Raw genomic sequence first — 15,694 nt, 5'->3', positions numbered from 1 at the left:
ATCTTAGTAATCAGACGGCATAAAATCTGGAACTTGCCTCTTGCTTAATGTACTATTGTGGAATTATAGCATTTTAGTTGCAGTTGGTATGAGGGTGGGCACAGACAGTGAGCTTTGTGTTATGTGAGCAGGGCTACAGGATGTTCACCTGCAAATAGGTATGCTCAAAATTAAAGGAAAAGTTTAAGTGAAACATAAAGGGAAGATTAATGTGAAATCCAGCTTACTTTATTATGTGAGGTTTAGCTACCATTTTACTGAGTTATAGCAAATGAATTTCAGAAATTAATAAGAAGTGTATTTAATAAGCTAATCTCTGGACTCCGAAGAGAATTACCTAGTACCATATTTTATGTATCCTCAATACTTGTTCATCTTATTATGGATACATTTAACTTAATAATAATGGTAGTATCCAGTTCTAAACTGTGCTGTCCTAAAACTAGATCAGTGGCTGCATTTGTGCCAACTGAGCTAAATAAAGAATTGTAGTAATCTTCTAATTTTGGTTAACATACATAAAACAACAAGGGCAACTAACAAACAGCTAAAAAATTCAACCCCCCAAACCCCTTTATTTTTCTTTCAGAATTGACCTTTTAAATTGTATCTAGAGGTGCCTTAGGTCTCTTACTCTGTGTTTGAAAGACACAACCCCTTTTTCAGCATGTCCATATTTTTTTAGATCTATAGCTTTTAACACTTGGGGTATCATATAGTCTGTGGTAAAAGACATTGTCTTCCTAGAAAAATCCACATAGACATACATATAATAAAACGTTCAGGATGGAAAGTCTTAACTTCTTTGTTTTCAGTCCTCATCTGAAGATATGTTTATTGACTTTATTTTTTTTTTGAGATTTTATTTATTTATTTTTAGACAGAGGGGAAGAGAGAGAGAAAGTGAAGGAGAGAAACATCAGTGTGTGGTTGCCTCTCTTGTGTTCCCTTCTGGGGACCTGGCCCGCAACTCAGGCAGGTGTCCTGACTGGGAAACGAACCAGTAACCCTTTGGATCTCAGGCTGGTGCTCAAGCCACTGAGCTATACCAGTCAGGGCTGATTTTATTTTTTTATTAAATCATTTTTTATTGCTGTTCTATTACAGTTGTCCCAGTTTTCCCCACTTTGCCCTCCTCTGCCCATCCTACCCCCTGCTCTTATAGTCAATTCCCACACTGTTGTTCATGTCCATGGGTCATCCATACATATTCTTTGACTAGTCCCTTCTCCTTCTTTCCACCATTATCCCCTCCCCCACTCCGGTCACTTTCAGTCAGTTCCATGTTTCCATTCCTGTAGTTCTATTTTGTTCATTACATTCTCCTTATAGATAAGATCATATGGTATTTGTCTTTCACCAAATGGCTTATTTCACTTAGCATAATATTCTCCAGTTCCATCTGTACTGCTGCAAAAGGTAGGAGTTCCTTCTTTCTGCTGCAAAGCATTCCATTGTGTAAATGTACCATTATTTTTTGATTCACTCACTTATTGATGAGCACTTAGGTTGTTTCTAGCACTTGGCTCTGGTAAATTGGGCCACTATTAACATAGGGGTGTTAAGTTTTTATGGATTGGTGATTTGGGATTCCTAGGGTATATTCCCAGCAGCAGAATCATTGGGTCAACAGGCAGTTCCATTTTTAATTTTTAAAGGAAATTCCATACTGTTTTCCACAGTGGTTGAGCCAGTCTGCATTCCTATGAATAGTGCACTAGGGTTCCCTTTTCTCAGCATCCTCGCCATCACTTGTTTGATGGCTAGTGATGCTGAGCATCTTTTCATATATCTGCGGGCCATCCATATGTCCTCTGAAGAAGTATCTGTTCAGATCTTTTGCCCATTTTAAAAAATATATTTTATTTTATTTATGTTTTTCTTTAAAAATTTTTTATTTTATTGATTATGCCATTACAGTTGTTCTATTCCCCCCTCCATTCCCCTCCACCCTGCATACCCCTCCCCCACCATTTCCCCCTTTAGTTCATGAACACGTGTCTCAAATTCTTTAGATTCTGTATTTCCCCTACTATTCTTACCCTCCCCCCTATCTATTTTTTATCTACTGTCTATGCTACTTATTTTCTGTACCTTCTCCCCCCTTCCCCTCCTCCCACTCCCCTGTTGCTAACCCTCCATGAGATCTTCATTTCTATGGTTCTGCTCCTGATCTAGCTGTCCTCTTAGTTTGCTTTTGTTTTAGGTGTGGTTCTTAATAACTGTGAGTTTGCTGTCCTTTCACTGTTCATCTTTTTTATCTTCTTTTTCTTAGGTAAGTCCCTTTAACATTTCATATAATAAGGGCTTGGTGATGATGAACTCCTTGAATTTGGTCTTATCTGAGAAGCACTTTATCTGTCCTTCCATTCTAAATGAAAACTTTGCTGGGTAGAGCAATCTTGGTTGTAGATCTTTGGTTTTCATGACTTTGAATACCTCTTTCCAGCCACTTCTTGCCTGTAAGGTCTCTTTTGAGAAATCCGCTGACAGTCTGATGGGCACTCCTTTGTAGGTGACTGTCCCCTTATTTCTTGCTGCTTTTAGAATTCTCTCCTTCATTTTAATCTTGGCTAATGTAATGATGATGTGCCTTGGTGTGTTTCTTCTTGGGTCCAACTTGTTTGGGACTCTCTGAGCTTCCTGGACTTCCTGGAAGTCTATTTCCTTTGCCAGATTGGGGAAATTCTCTTTTATTATTTGTTCAAATAAGTTTTCCACTGGTGGCTGTTCCTTTCCCCCTTCTGGTACCCCTATAATTCGGATGTTGGAGCGTTTAAAGATATCCTGGAGGTTCCTAAGCCTCTCCTCATTTTTTCGAATTCTTGTTTCTTCATATTTTCCTGTTGGTCATTTTTTCTTTCCTTCTGGTTTACTCCCTTGATTTGAGTCCTAGTTTCCTTTCCATCACTATTGGTTTCCTGTGCAATTCTCTTCATTTCAATTAGTTTAGCCTTCATATGTTCCACTAATTTGTGACTAAAGTCAACCAGTTCTGTGAGCATCCTGATCACCAGTGTTTTGAACTGTGCATCTGAAAGTTTTGCTATTTCTTCGTTGCTTAGAGTTATGGGCTCTGGGGCTTTGAGATCTTTATGAGCCATTTTTGGTCTGTTTCGCGTGCCTTAAGTATGAGGAGCGGAGCCTTAGATGTTGACCACGGCATTAGATGTTGACCAGGGCGGGGCCACCCAGGTTGCTGGTTTGTGATGCCGTATGTGGGGGCGGGGTCAGAGTGGGGAAATGGTGGCCTCCTTTGTTGCCTCCTGGCCCTGGGGCCTGCTCGGTGCAGTCTCACTGCCTATTCCTTCGCAGGTCTATCTGCGCAGGAATGCGCTACCACAGTCAACCTGCCGCCCTGCGCCCTCGCTGGGTCGCCAGCCACTCACTGGGTTGCTCACTGGGTCCACCCATTGCAACCCCATGCCTGGGATTCACGGGCCTGAGTCCCTCTGACTGAGTTTTCCTGTGCAACCCTCTCTGCCAGCTGCTGGCTTCGCCCCTCTTACCGGTCAGGCTGAAGAATTTGTTGTTATCAGACTTCAGAAAAGTTCAATTTTCTGTGTTCTGGCTGTTTTCTGATGCTAATATTTTGTTGTCTCCAAACTTGGTTGTATGAGAAAGCACGGCTTCTCCACCTGTGCCTCCATCTTGGCAGAATTCTCAAAATCTGGCCCTGGGGATTCCTACATCTGAGCATGGTCTGAGGTCCCCAGTGGTTCTTCCTTCACACACCCTTGCTCTTAACCTTGCTCGAGTCCCCACGCTGCACTGGAGATGCTTATTTTTTCTCCCGCTACTGGATCAGGAAGGTGGCTCCATCCTCCCCTCTAAAAATATATTTTATTGATTATGCCATTACAGTTGTCCCATTTCCCCCTTCATTCCCCTCCATCCTTCACACCTCATCCCCCCATTCCCCTCTAGTTCACGTCCATGTGTCACAAATTCTTTAGCTTCTACATTTCCCGTACTATTTTGCCCTCCCCCTGTCTATTTTCTACCTACTGTCTATGCTACTTATTCTCTGTACCTTCTCCTCCTCCTACTCCCCTTTTGCTAACCCTCCATGAGATCTCCATTTCTACGGTTCTGCTCCTGATCTAGCTGTCCTCTTAGTTTGCTTTTGTTTTAGGTGTGGTTCTTAATAACTGTGAGTTTGCTGTCCTTTCACTGTTCATCTTTTTTATCTTCTTTTTCTTAGGTAAGTCCCTTTAACATTTCATATAATAAGGGCTTGGTGATGATGAACTCCTTGAATTTGATCTTATCTGAGAAGCACTATATCTGCCCTTCCATTCTAAATGAAAACTTTGCTGGGTAGAGCAATCATGGATGTAGGTCTTTGGATTTCATGACTTGGAATACTTTCCAGCCCCTTCTTGCCTGTAAGGTCTCTTTTGAGAAATCCGCTGACAGTCTGATGGGAAGTCCTTTGTAGGTGACTGTCCCCTTATTTCTTGCTGCTTTTAGAATTCTCTCCTTCATTTTAATCTTGGCTAATATAATGATGATGTGCCTTAGTGTATTCCTTCTTGGGTCCAACTTCTTTGGGACTCTCTGAGCTTCCTGGACTTTCTGGAAGTCTATTTCCTTTGCCAGATTGGGGGAGTTCTCCTTTATTATTTGTGCAAAGAAGTGTTCCACTTGTTGCTGTTCTTCTTCCCATTCTGATACCCCTATAATTTGCATGTTGGAATGTTTAAAGATGTCCTGGAGGTTCCTAAGCCTTTCTTTATTTTTTTGAATTCTTATTTCTTCATTCTTTTCTGGTTGGGTGTTTCTTTCTTTTTCTGGTCCACTCCATTAATTTGGGTCCCAGTTTCCTTTCCATCACTATTGGTTTCCTGTGTATTTTCCTTCATTTCACTTAGTGTAGCCTTCATTTTTCATCTAATTTGCTGCTAAAATCAACCAGTTCTGTGAGCATCCTGATCACCAGTGTTTTGAACTGTGCATCTGATAGGTTGGCTATCTCTTGGTTGCTTTAAAGTATTGGGTCTGGGGCTTTGAGTTGTTCTGCTTGAGCCATAATGTTTTGGTTTGTTTGTGCCTGTTACGTTAGAGGGGCGAAAGCTTAGGTGTTCACCAGGGCGGGTCAATCCAGTTGCTGGGTTGTGACTGGGGTCAGGGTCAGAGAAGGAGAAATGGCATTTGTTCCACTCTCTCTCAGATTTCAGTCCCCTCTTCTGCTTCCCACAAGCAAATTGGTCCCTTCTGGTGCTGGCTCCTGGGTGGATGGGTTTGTGTACATTCTAGGACCCTGTGGGTGTCTCCAATGAACTCTCCTGTGACGCTGGGAGCTTTTCCCACACGTGAACCCCTGAAAGTTTTTTCAATTGGTGCTTTTAGGCTTTATTTCCCAGCACTGGGGCCCTGCATTGTGTGGTTTGTCTCACTGTTCATTTTTTTCACCTGGTTTATCTGCGTGTGAATGTGTGACTGTGGTCAGCCAGCTGCCTTGTGCCCTCGCTGAGTCTGCCCATTGCCACCCTATGCCTGGGATCTGCCAACCACCACCTGCAGGCCTAGGTTGGTTTGGCAGCCACTGCTTTTTCCTGCTGTGACCCCTCTCCTTAGGCCACCAACTCCACCCCTCTTACTGGTCTGGATGAATGGTTCATTGTCAGACTTTGGTACAGTTCAATTTTCTGTGTGTTTTGGTTGTGTTTTTGTTTCTAAATCTTTGTTGTTCTTAAATTTGGTTGTGCAAGGAGGTACAGTATTTTCACCTACACCTCCATCTTGGCCAGAAGTGACTTTGCCCATTTTTTAAATTGGGTTGTTTTTCTTTCTGATGTTGAGTCATATGAGTTCTTAATATATTTTGGAGATCAAACCCTCATCCAATGTACCACTGACAAATGTGTTCTCCCATACAATTTCCATTTTGATGACAGTGTCTTTAGCTGTGTAGAAGCCTTTTAATTTGATGTAGTTCCCTTTGTTTATTTTTTCTTTATTTCCCTTGCCTTAGGAGATATATTGGTAAAAATATTGCTGCAGAAATTATCTGAAATTTTACTGCCTATGGTTTTCTCTAGGACTTTTATGGTATCGAGACTTATATTTAAGTCTGTTATCTATTTTGAGTTTATTTTGGTGTATGGTGTAAGTATGGTAGTCTAGTTTCATTTTTTTACATGTACCAGCCCAGTTCTCCCAGCACCATTCATTGAAGAGGCTATCTTTACTCCATTGGTATGCTCATGCCCACTTTGTCAAATATTAATTGGCCATAGAAACTTGGGTTAGTTTCTGGGTTCTATATTCTGTTCCACTGATGTATGTGTATGCTCTTATGCCAGTACTAGAATGTTTTGATTACAGTGGTTTGGTAGCATAGTTTGATATTAGGTATTGTTATCCCTCCTACTTTGTTCTTTCTTAAGATTACTGAGGCTATTTGGGGTCTTTTTTGGTTCCATATACATTTTTAAAATATTCTAGATCTGTGAAATATGTCATTGATATTTAAAAGGTATTGCATTGAATCTATAGATTGCTTTGGGTAGTGTGGACATTTTAATGATGTTAACTCTTCCAATCCATGAACATGGCATATGCTTCCATTTATTTATATCTTCCTTAATTTCTTTCCTCAATGTTTCTATAGTTTTCCAAGTGTAGGTCTTTTACCTCTTTGGTTAAATTTATGCCTAGGTACTTTATTTCTCTTGTTGCTGTAGTAAATGGAACTTTTTTCCTAGTTTCTGTTTCTGATATTTCATTGTTGGTGTACAAAAATGCTGTTGATTTCAAAATACTGATGTTGTAATGTGCTATTTTGTCATATTCACTTATTAGGTTGAGTAGTTTTTTGGTGAATACTTCAGGGTTTTCTATGTATACTATGATGTCATCTACAAACATTGACAGTTTTACTACCTTCTTTCCAATTTGGATGCCTTTTATTTCTTTTTCTTGTCTGATTGGCCTGGTTAGAACTTCCAGTACTATGTTGCATAAGAGTGGTAAAAGCAGACACTCTTGTGCTGTTCCTGATCTTAAAGGGAAAGCTTTTAGGTTTTGCCCATTGAGTATAATATTGGCTTTAGATTCTTGTTTATGGCTTTTATTATGTTGAGATATGCTCTCTCTATTCCCACTTTGTTGAGTATTTTGTATCATAAATGGGTGCTGTATTTTATCAAATGCTTTATCAGCATCTATTGATATGATCATGTAATTTTTGTCTTCCCTTTTGTTTCTGTGATGTATTATGCTTATTGATTTGTAAATATTGTACCATCCTTGCATCCTTTGGATGAATCCCACTTGATCATGGTGTATGATCTTTTTGATGTGTTGCTGAATCTTGATTGCCAGTATTTTGTGGAGGATTTTAGCATGTATGCTCATCAGAGATATTGGCCTGTAGTTCTCTTTCTTTGTTGTGTCTTTACTTGGTTTTGGAATTAGGATGATTCTGCCATCATAGAAAGAGTTTGGTAGTCTCCCCACTTCTTCATTTTTTTGGAGTAGTTTCAGAAGTATAGGAGTTATTTGTTAAATGTTTGATAAAATTCAGCTGTGAAGACATCTGGTCCAGGGCTTTTCTGTGCCAGAAATTTTTTTATTACTGTTTCAGTTTTACTAGTTGTTATCAGACTATTCGGGCATTCTCCTTTTTCTTGATTCAGTTTTGGCAGATTGTATGTTTCTAGAACTTTGTCCATTTCACAAGTTGACTAGTTTCTTGACATATAGTTTGTTTATAGTAATTTCTTACAGTATGTTGTATTTCTGTGAAACTGGTTGAAAATTCTTCATTTTCATTTATGATTTATTTATTTGGGTCATCTCTCTCTCTCTATTTTTTCTTGAAAAGTCTAATTAAAAGTTTTTCCACTTTATTTATTTTTTCCAAAGAACCAGCTCCTGGATTTATTGATCTTTGAATTGTTCTTTTAGTCTCTATGTCATTTAATTCTGCCCTGATGTTGATTATTTCTTTCCTTCTGCTTGCTCTAGGCTTTGTTTGTTGTACCATTAGTTCTTGTAGGTGTAGGGTTAGGTTGTTTATTTGAGGTTTTTCTATCTTCTTTAGGTAGGTCTGTATTGGTATGAACTTTTCTCTGAATACTGACTTTACTGTTTCTCATAGATTTGTTTCCAGATATTTTTTTCTTGATCTCATTTATGAGTCATTTCTTATTTAACAATGTTATTCAGTCTTGTATCTGACTGTTTCTGAGTTTTTTCCTTGAGGTTAGTTTCTAGTTTCAGTCCATTGGGATTGTAGCACATGGGTGATAACATTTAAATTTTGTTAAATTTGTCGATGCCTGTTTTGTGTCCTACCATGTAGTCTGTCTTTGAAAATGTTTTATGTGCATTTGAAAAGAATATATATTTTGCTTCTTTGGGATGAAAGGTTCTGTATATATCAGTAAGTTTCATTTGATGTAGAGTATTGTTCAGTGTCATAATATCCTTATTGATTCTTTGTTTGGAAGATCTGTCCATTGTTGACAGTGGTGTGTTAAAAAACCCTACTATGCCTGTGTTGTTGTCAGTATCTTTTTGAAGCCCTCCAAGAATTTATTTATATATTTGGGTGCTCTTATGTTGGGTGCGTATATGTATGTAAGGGTTATCTCCTCCTGTTGGACTATTCCCTTAATTATTATGTAGTGACCTTCTTTGTCCCTTTTTATGGCTTTTCTTTTAAAATCTATTTTGTCTGATATAAGTAGTGCTATCCCAGTTTCTTTTCATGTCCATTTGTTTGGAATATTTTTTATCTCTTCGTCTTCACCCTTTGTAGATCTCCTGTTCTGTGGTAGGTCTCTTGTAGACAGCATATATATGGGTTGTGATTTTTTATTCATTCAACCATCCTATGTCTTTTGATTCGAACATTTAATCTATTTATGTTTAAGGTTAGTATTGATAGGTACTCTTATTCATTGCCATTTTTTGGCACCTGTGTTTCTCTTTCTGTCTCTCCTCTCTTTATTCTACTTTTTATGGCAGTCCCTTTAGCATCTCTTGCAGTGCTGGATTGATGGAGATGTATTCTTTTAGCCCTCTTTTGTCTGGGAAGCTCTTTATTTTGCCTTTCATTTTAGATGAGAGCCTTGCTGGATACAGTAGTCTTAGTCGTAGGTCTTTTGTTTTTGCTATCTGGAATGTTTTTGCCAATTCTTTCTGGGTTGCAGTGTTTTCTGTTGAGAAATCAGCTCATAGCCTTATTGGAGTTGTATTGTATGTTACTACCTACTTTGCCCTTGCTGCCTTTAAGATTCTCTCTTTATAGACACATGAAGAGGTGCTCAATATCGTTAGCTATCAAAGAGATGCAAATTAAAACCACAATGAGATACCACTTTACACCAGTCAGGATGGCTATCATAAACAAAGCAACAAACAACAAATGTTGGAGAGGTTGTGGGGAAAAGGGGTCCTTAGTTCACTGTTGGTGGGATTGCAGACTGGTACAACCATTATGGAAAACAGTGTGGAATTTTCTCAGAAAAATAAAAATCGACCTGCCTTTTGACCCAGCAATTCCGCTGCTAGGATTATATCCCAAGAATCCTAAAACATCAATTTCAAAGAACCTATGCACCACAATGTTCATAGCAGCACAATTAACAATAGCCAAGAGTTGGAAGCAACCTAGGTGCCCATCAGTAAATGAATGGATCAAAAAATTGTGGTACATATACACAATGGAATTCTATGCAGCAGAGAGAAAGAAGGAGCTACTACCCTTTGCAACAACATGGATGGAACTGGAAAGCATTATGCTGAGTGAAATAGGCCAGGCATTGAAGGACAAATACCATATGATCTCATCTTTAACAGGAAGCTAAATAACAAAATAAACAAGCAAATAGAATAAAAACAAAGACACTAAAATAGAGAACAAGTGGGCAGCGACCAGAGGGAAGAGGGAAGGGAATTTAAGGGGAAAAACGGGGAGGGATTTTGAAGAACAAGTATGAAAGACACAGGGATGAGGACTGTGTGTGGGGAGAATGGGAGGGAGGTGGGGAGACGGGGTGGAGGGGGGGCTGGGATGGGAGAAATTGACCAAAAAAAAACTGTACTTGAAAAATAACTAAATAAATTTTAAAAAATGTTAAAAAATAAAAAAAGATTCTCTCTTTGTCTTTAAAATTTGACATTTTAATTATGATGTGTCTTTGAGTGGGCCTCTTTGGGTTCATCTTGATTGGGACCCTCTGTGTTTCCTTAACTTGCATGACTTTTTCCATTACTAAGTTAGGGAAGTCTTCTGTCATTACTTTTTCAAACAGGTTTTCTATCTCTTGCCCCTTTTCTTCTCCTTCTGATACTCCTATGATGTGAATATTGTTACATTTCATGTTGTCCTGAAGCTCCCTTGAACTATCCTCATTCTTTTTTAGTCTTTTTTTATTTCATTGAACTAACTGCATATTTTTTTTTACCTTGTATTCAGCTTGCTGATCTGGTCTGCTTCTCTTCTTCATCTAGCATGCTTCTAATTCCTTCTAGTGTATTTTTCATTTCAGATTTTGTATTCTTCATTTCTTTCTTGTTCTTATTCATAGTTTCTATATCCTTGTTCATGATGTTGTAGTTTCCACTAAGTTCCTTGTAGCCTCCATAAAGTTCTTTGTAGTTCTCACTGAGTTCCTTGAGCATCCTTATAACCATGTTTTGCACTCTATGTCTGATAGATTGCTTGGCCCCAATTCATTTAGCTCTTTTTGGGGGGACTTCTCTTTTCCTTTCAATTGGGGGTTATTTCTTTGTCTCCCAAAAAGTGATCCTTTTTGTTTATTTCTGAAATTTAGATTGCCATCCTGCCTTCATAGGGTGGACTTCTGTGGTAGGAGTTCTGCGGGACTCAGTGATGCAGTTTCTTTGATCTCCTGATCTGGTAGCTCTAGGGTTGCCCATTTTTCAGTTTATGTGGGCTCTCTTGTTGTTCTTGGGCTTTGATTATTGGTGGCTCATTTATTGGTGGGCACTCCCCTCCACCTGGCTGACTGGGAATGACAACCCCTGCCATGTCTTTTATGCTATTGTATAGGTGCTGGTTAACAAAGCAATACTTCCTGGAAAACTAAACTCATGCCCGCAAAAAATACCCCACTACCACATCACCAATATCAAGAGCAATTGAACAAAGATGAATAAAGTTAGAGAGATATCAAGAATATTATACAATAGGAAAAAAGAAACACGAGATGGCTAAAGTAGTGAAAAAAGGTTTTGAGTGGGGAGAGGAAGGAGAAATAATAAGAGCAGGAAGCAGAAGGAAGGTGAAGAAAGGGAGAAAATAAAGTTTAAAACATAAGTAAGATGAAGAAATGTGATGGCAAAGTGTAGTAAGAGGGAAGAGTATAATATGAGATTTGGAATAAAATGAAAAAAAAACAGGGAGTAAAATTGCAGGAAAACCACAGAAGGGTCATTAATGACAGTTGTGATTAATGAAGGTTAATAAAGGTAGAAAAGGAATAAGAATATTATACCAAAGAGAAAAGAGAATATGAAATATTTCAGTAAAGAAAAGTGATCTTGAAAGGATAGGGAGAGGAAAATAAGAGTAAGGAATAGAACCCAGGCTCAGAAAGGGGAAAAATAAAATTCCAAACTCAAATAAGCAAGGGCAGGAGGAAGGAAAAATAAAGTAAGACAGGGGAGAGTAACCTATGAAATATGAAATAAAACAAAAGTGAACAAATAGAAATACAGTTGAAGAAGAACAGTAGTGACCATAATATCAACGCAAAATGAGCCACAATTTATAAAGTTGGGAAGGAAATAAGAATATTGTAAGAAGGGCAAAATAATGTGAGGCGACTAAAGGAAGGAAGAGTGCTGTAGAGAGGATAGAGGGAGGAGAAATAGTAAGAGTAAGGGATAGGAACAAGGTATAATGTGGGGGGAAATAAAATTACAATGTAAATAATAAAGGTCAGGAAGAAGGCAAAATGGAGTAAGACAAGGGAAGGGAGTGTAAAATTTGAAATAATAATAAAATAAAAAATAATGTAAAATCTAAATAGAATACAAAAGACAAAGAATAGTGGATTAGTTGGAATATAACTGAAGAAGAAGAGATATTAAAAGGCTATACGAAAGGAAGGAAAAATATGCAAATTCTGAAGAAGAATGAGGTGAAATTTATCTCAGTAGCTTGGTGTTTGCCTTCTGACTTCTCATTCTGCATCTGCCTTTGTGTTTTTATGAGCTCAAGGTTCTGTGGTGGGTGGTCCAACTTCTGGCAGCACGGCCTGTATCACCTTCACCTCCCACTAGGGGGAGCTTCTGTTATAATCAGGAGGGTGGGACTCCTGGGTGTTCCCTGGATGGTACTGTTTAGTCTTCTGGGAAAATTGTGGGTATGTTCCCCCTGCCTTTGCACCACCCATCTTGGTCTGTTCCAGCTTGTTTCCAGTAAAGTATGGTTTCTAAGGAATTAGCTGTCCATTTCAAGGGCAGGGCCAATCTGTGTAAGAAGGACAGTTATTTCATGCTTGGTGTTGATGGCAGCTTTGTGTGAGAGCTTGAGACTGGGTGGGGCCCTGATTCCCCCTTACTACACTGATTTCTGATCTCCTTGCTTTGCTGGCCTCATTGGAACAGGACCCTACAAACCAGTGTATTTTGTCTCCCATTTTATCAAAACAGGCCCTTTAAGTGTTCCTCTTTCTGTGTTTCTCTTGTGGATATTCGTCATGTAGGGGGTTCTTGAGCCTGACCTACCTGTTTTGCAGATCTTCCTCATTGGTGGTGCTTTTGATCCTGCAGGAGGTAGCGTCTAGGTTGACCTTTCCTTCCTGGAGATTCAATTTTCTGGGGAGCAGGAACCATGTGGCTACTCAACTCTCACCCTTCCGGTTCCCAGCCCACTGCCCTTGCAGCAGACAAAGTCCCAAACTCTCCCTCTGCACAGCCTCTGCCCTGCCAGCTGCACAGGGCTGGGGCCAAGAAATCCCCTTGCTGTGCACCTTTCTGATCTCTCTGCCCAGCTGCACTGAGTGGGAGCAAACCTCACCCTCAATATTCTCCCCTTCCTGGGCAGCTATGCATGGGGATCCTGTCTAGCACATCTCAGTTCCCCTTCTAAAAAGTCTCTATGGGCACTCCGGTTGCAGTACAAAGTCACTGACCAGCTTTTCAGACACACCACCTCTCCAAAAAGCCAATATCACTCACAGTCACCTGTGGCCATGGGCTGTCTCCTCCACTCGACTCAGGTACAGATAGAATTTCTCTCTCTCTGTGGCACTCTCCTGGTTGGCTTTTGCCTCTTCATTTGTGGGTGTGCTGCTTGCTGTGTGTGTGCAGCCTGGATCTCTCTGACTTTGTGTTTCCAAGTTACTTTCAGTCCAGGTTTAGGAGTTCTCTGCTCTGGGAAGAGAGGAACCAACAAAACTGTGATCTCTGACCAGGCTCTTTATGGCTACAGGCACCATACATGGGGCATTTCCCCTTCGACATATAAAAATCTCCTTATTGTTCCTTGTGAAGCATCTTCTGTGCTCCTTGGCTTCCAGACTTCATATAAGTTAAGATTACATTGAATGTTCACTTTATATTTTTGAGGATCAGCCAAGTATCTGAGTTGGGTGCAAGAGCAAGTGGACTCAGCTTCCATGTACTTGGCTGCCATCTTACCTGTTTATTGATTTTAGAGAGATATCAAGGGGTAGAAAGGGAAACACTAATCAGTTTGCCTTCTGTACATGTCCCTACCAGGAATTGAACCCATAACCTAGGTATGTGCCTAGACCTGGGACCAAACTGCGTTTTTTTTTGGTGTGTGGATGACACCGTAACCAATTGAGCCATCTGGCCAGGGTAAAAGCTTAACTTTTTTTTTTTCGCTAGTGGTTTTTAAAATTTTTTAATTTTATTTAATTACTGTTCAAGTACAGTTTTCTGTCTTTTACTCCCTCCCATCCCAGCCCATCCCCCAGTGCTCCCCACATCTCTCCCATTTCCACCCCCCTTAGTTTTTGTCCATGTGTCCTTTATACTTGTTCCTGTGAATCCTTCCCCTTTTCCCCTGAAATTCTCTCCCCTCTCCCCTCTGGTCCCTGTCAACTTGTTCTGTATTTGTGTCTTTGGTTATATTTTGCTTGCTTGTTTGTTTTATTGTTTAGGTTCCTGTTAAAAGCTTAACTTCTTAAAAAATAATTTGGAACAGCTTGCTGAAAGATATACCCTCAGTTTGATATAATTGACTACTTGCAGTGTTCTAATTACTGTGTTTGGTTCTGGGAATACAACAATGAGTGAGATGAGCAACTTTGGCATCTGAGTCACTGTAACACATTATTAACATGTTTTCAGAAATTACTATGTAATTTTTTTTAAAAAACACTTTTACTCTGAACTGGTTAAATTTGATGTATATTTATAAATATCATGTAAGTTATAAATATGATAAGATTGAATATTTTATATAAAAATTGCCTGAAAATGTAATTATTGAAACATTAGAATTGATTAATTTTATAAATATAATTTAACAGATTTTATTAATCCATTCCATTTTATCTATAATTCTGTTTTGGTTAATAATCTCAGGTAATATTAATTAATATTATAATTTTGATCTATCTCTTAGTTCTGTTTGTTTATTTAAATTATAATTATATATAAAGAAGACAAGGCATACTGATACAATTTTTATAAATTAGTCTCATTTTAAACTCAAAGTAAACTGTGCAAATGACCTTGGAGGGGTGTGGTAATTAATTTCTTGATTGTTTGTGAGTAGGTTACTCATGTTATGCTAGGGTTTAAATTTGAACAGTGGCTGAGCTAGGTCTGCTTTTCAGGAATATTCAAATACTTGGAGTCTGTTATTCAACCAGATAGTCTTAATTCCTTTGTATCTTAAAAGGAGTAGTACGTGCATGTGTATGTTTGTGTGTATGTGTTTGGTCTCTAAGAGTATACTATAGCATTGTAAAATATATATATATATATTTAAACATACACTTAGTATGTGTGGTTTAGTCCCAATTTGCTCTTTGATTGTCTGTAGCAGTTTAAATTCTCTTTTCTATTTTAATTTATTAAATGCTGATCCTCGGTACACTTACCAGCAAAAGAAAAATATTTTCTTTGGAAATTTATAGGACATATGGGTCTTATCTTGGTGTAATCATCCTAACTGTACTGATGGTTTAAGGTTTTATATATTGATAAAAATATGCAAAAATTATTCAGATCACAGTTTGTGGATGAAAGCCATAGCAATTTCACTCTGGCTTGGTTAACAGTATTTTGACAGATTTATTTATTAGGAGCTATGATTTGTAATAGTCTTATCCAAATAGGAAAATTCCAGAAGTCACTGTAGTGCCTCATTTAAAAGGAAGTAATTTTCAGATTAAGTTTTTTAATTGTTGGATTTTAAGAATTCAGATGGAAACTTTTTTCCCTGGCTCGTGTGGCTCAGTGGATTGAACACAGGCCTGTAGACCAAAAGGCCATTCTTTCAATTTCCATCAGGTCACATGGCTGGGTTACAGGCCAGGTTCCCAGTTGGGGGCTTGCAGAAGGCAGTCAATTGATGTTTCTCTTGCACACTGATGTTTCTCTCCCTTTCTCCATCCCTTCCTCTCTTTCTAAAAATGAATTAATAAAATCTTTAAAAATAAAAAATAAAATGGAAACTTTAAAAATTATTTTATCCACTTTAGATCCTTAATCAATCTAGTATTGATTTTAT

At 38.6% G+C, this 15,694-nt stretch overlaps 1 long non-coding RNA gene across 1 annotated transcript in view; it reads left to right on the top strand.

Annotated features, from left to right (window-relative positions):
* Nucleotides 1-15,694, top strand: part of LOC128627137 (uncharacterized) — a 176,592-nt gene that overhangs the window by 112,293 nt on the left and 48,605 nt on the right. The gene's annotated exons all lie outside the window — the stretch shown is intronic.

Source organism: Artibeus jamaicensis, unplaced genomic scaffold, assembly GCF_021234435.1.
Source record: "Artibeus jamaicensis isolate MK-2021 breed Jamaican fruit bat unplaced genomic scaffold, CSHL_Jam_final contig_3214, whole genome shotgun sequence".
NCBI lineage: Eukaryota > Metazoa > Chordata > Mammalia > Chiroptera > Phyllostomidae > Artibeus > Artibeus jamaicensis.
The sequence above is the reverse complement of the archived record's forward strand: the minus strand, read 5'-3'. Positions and strand labels throughout refer to the sequence as shown.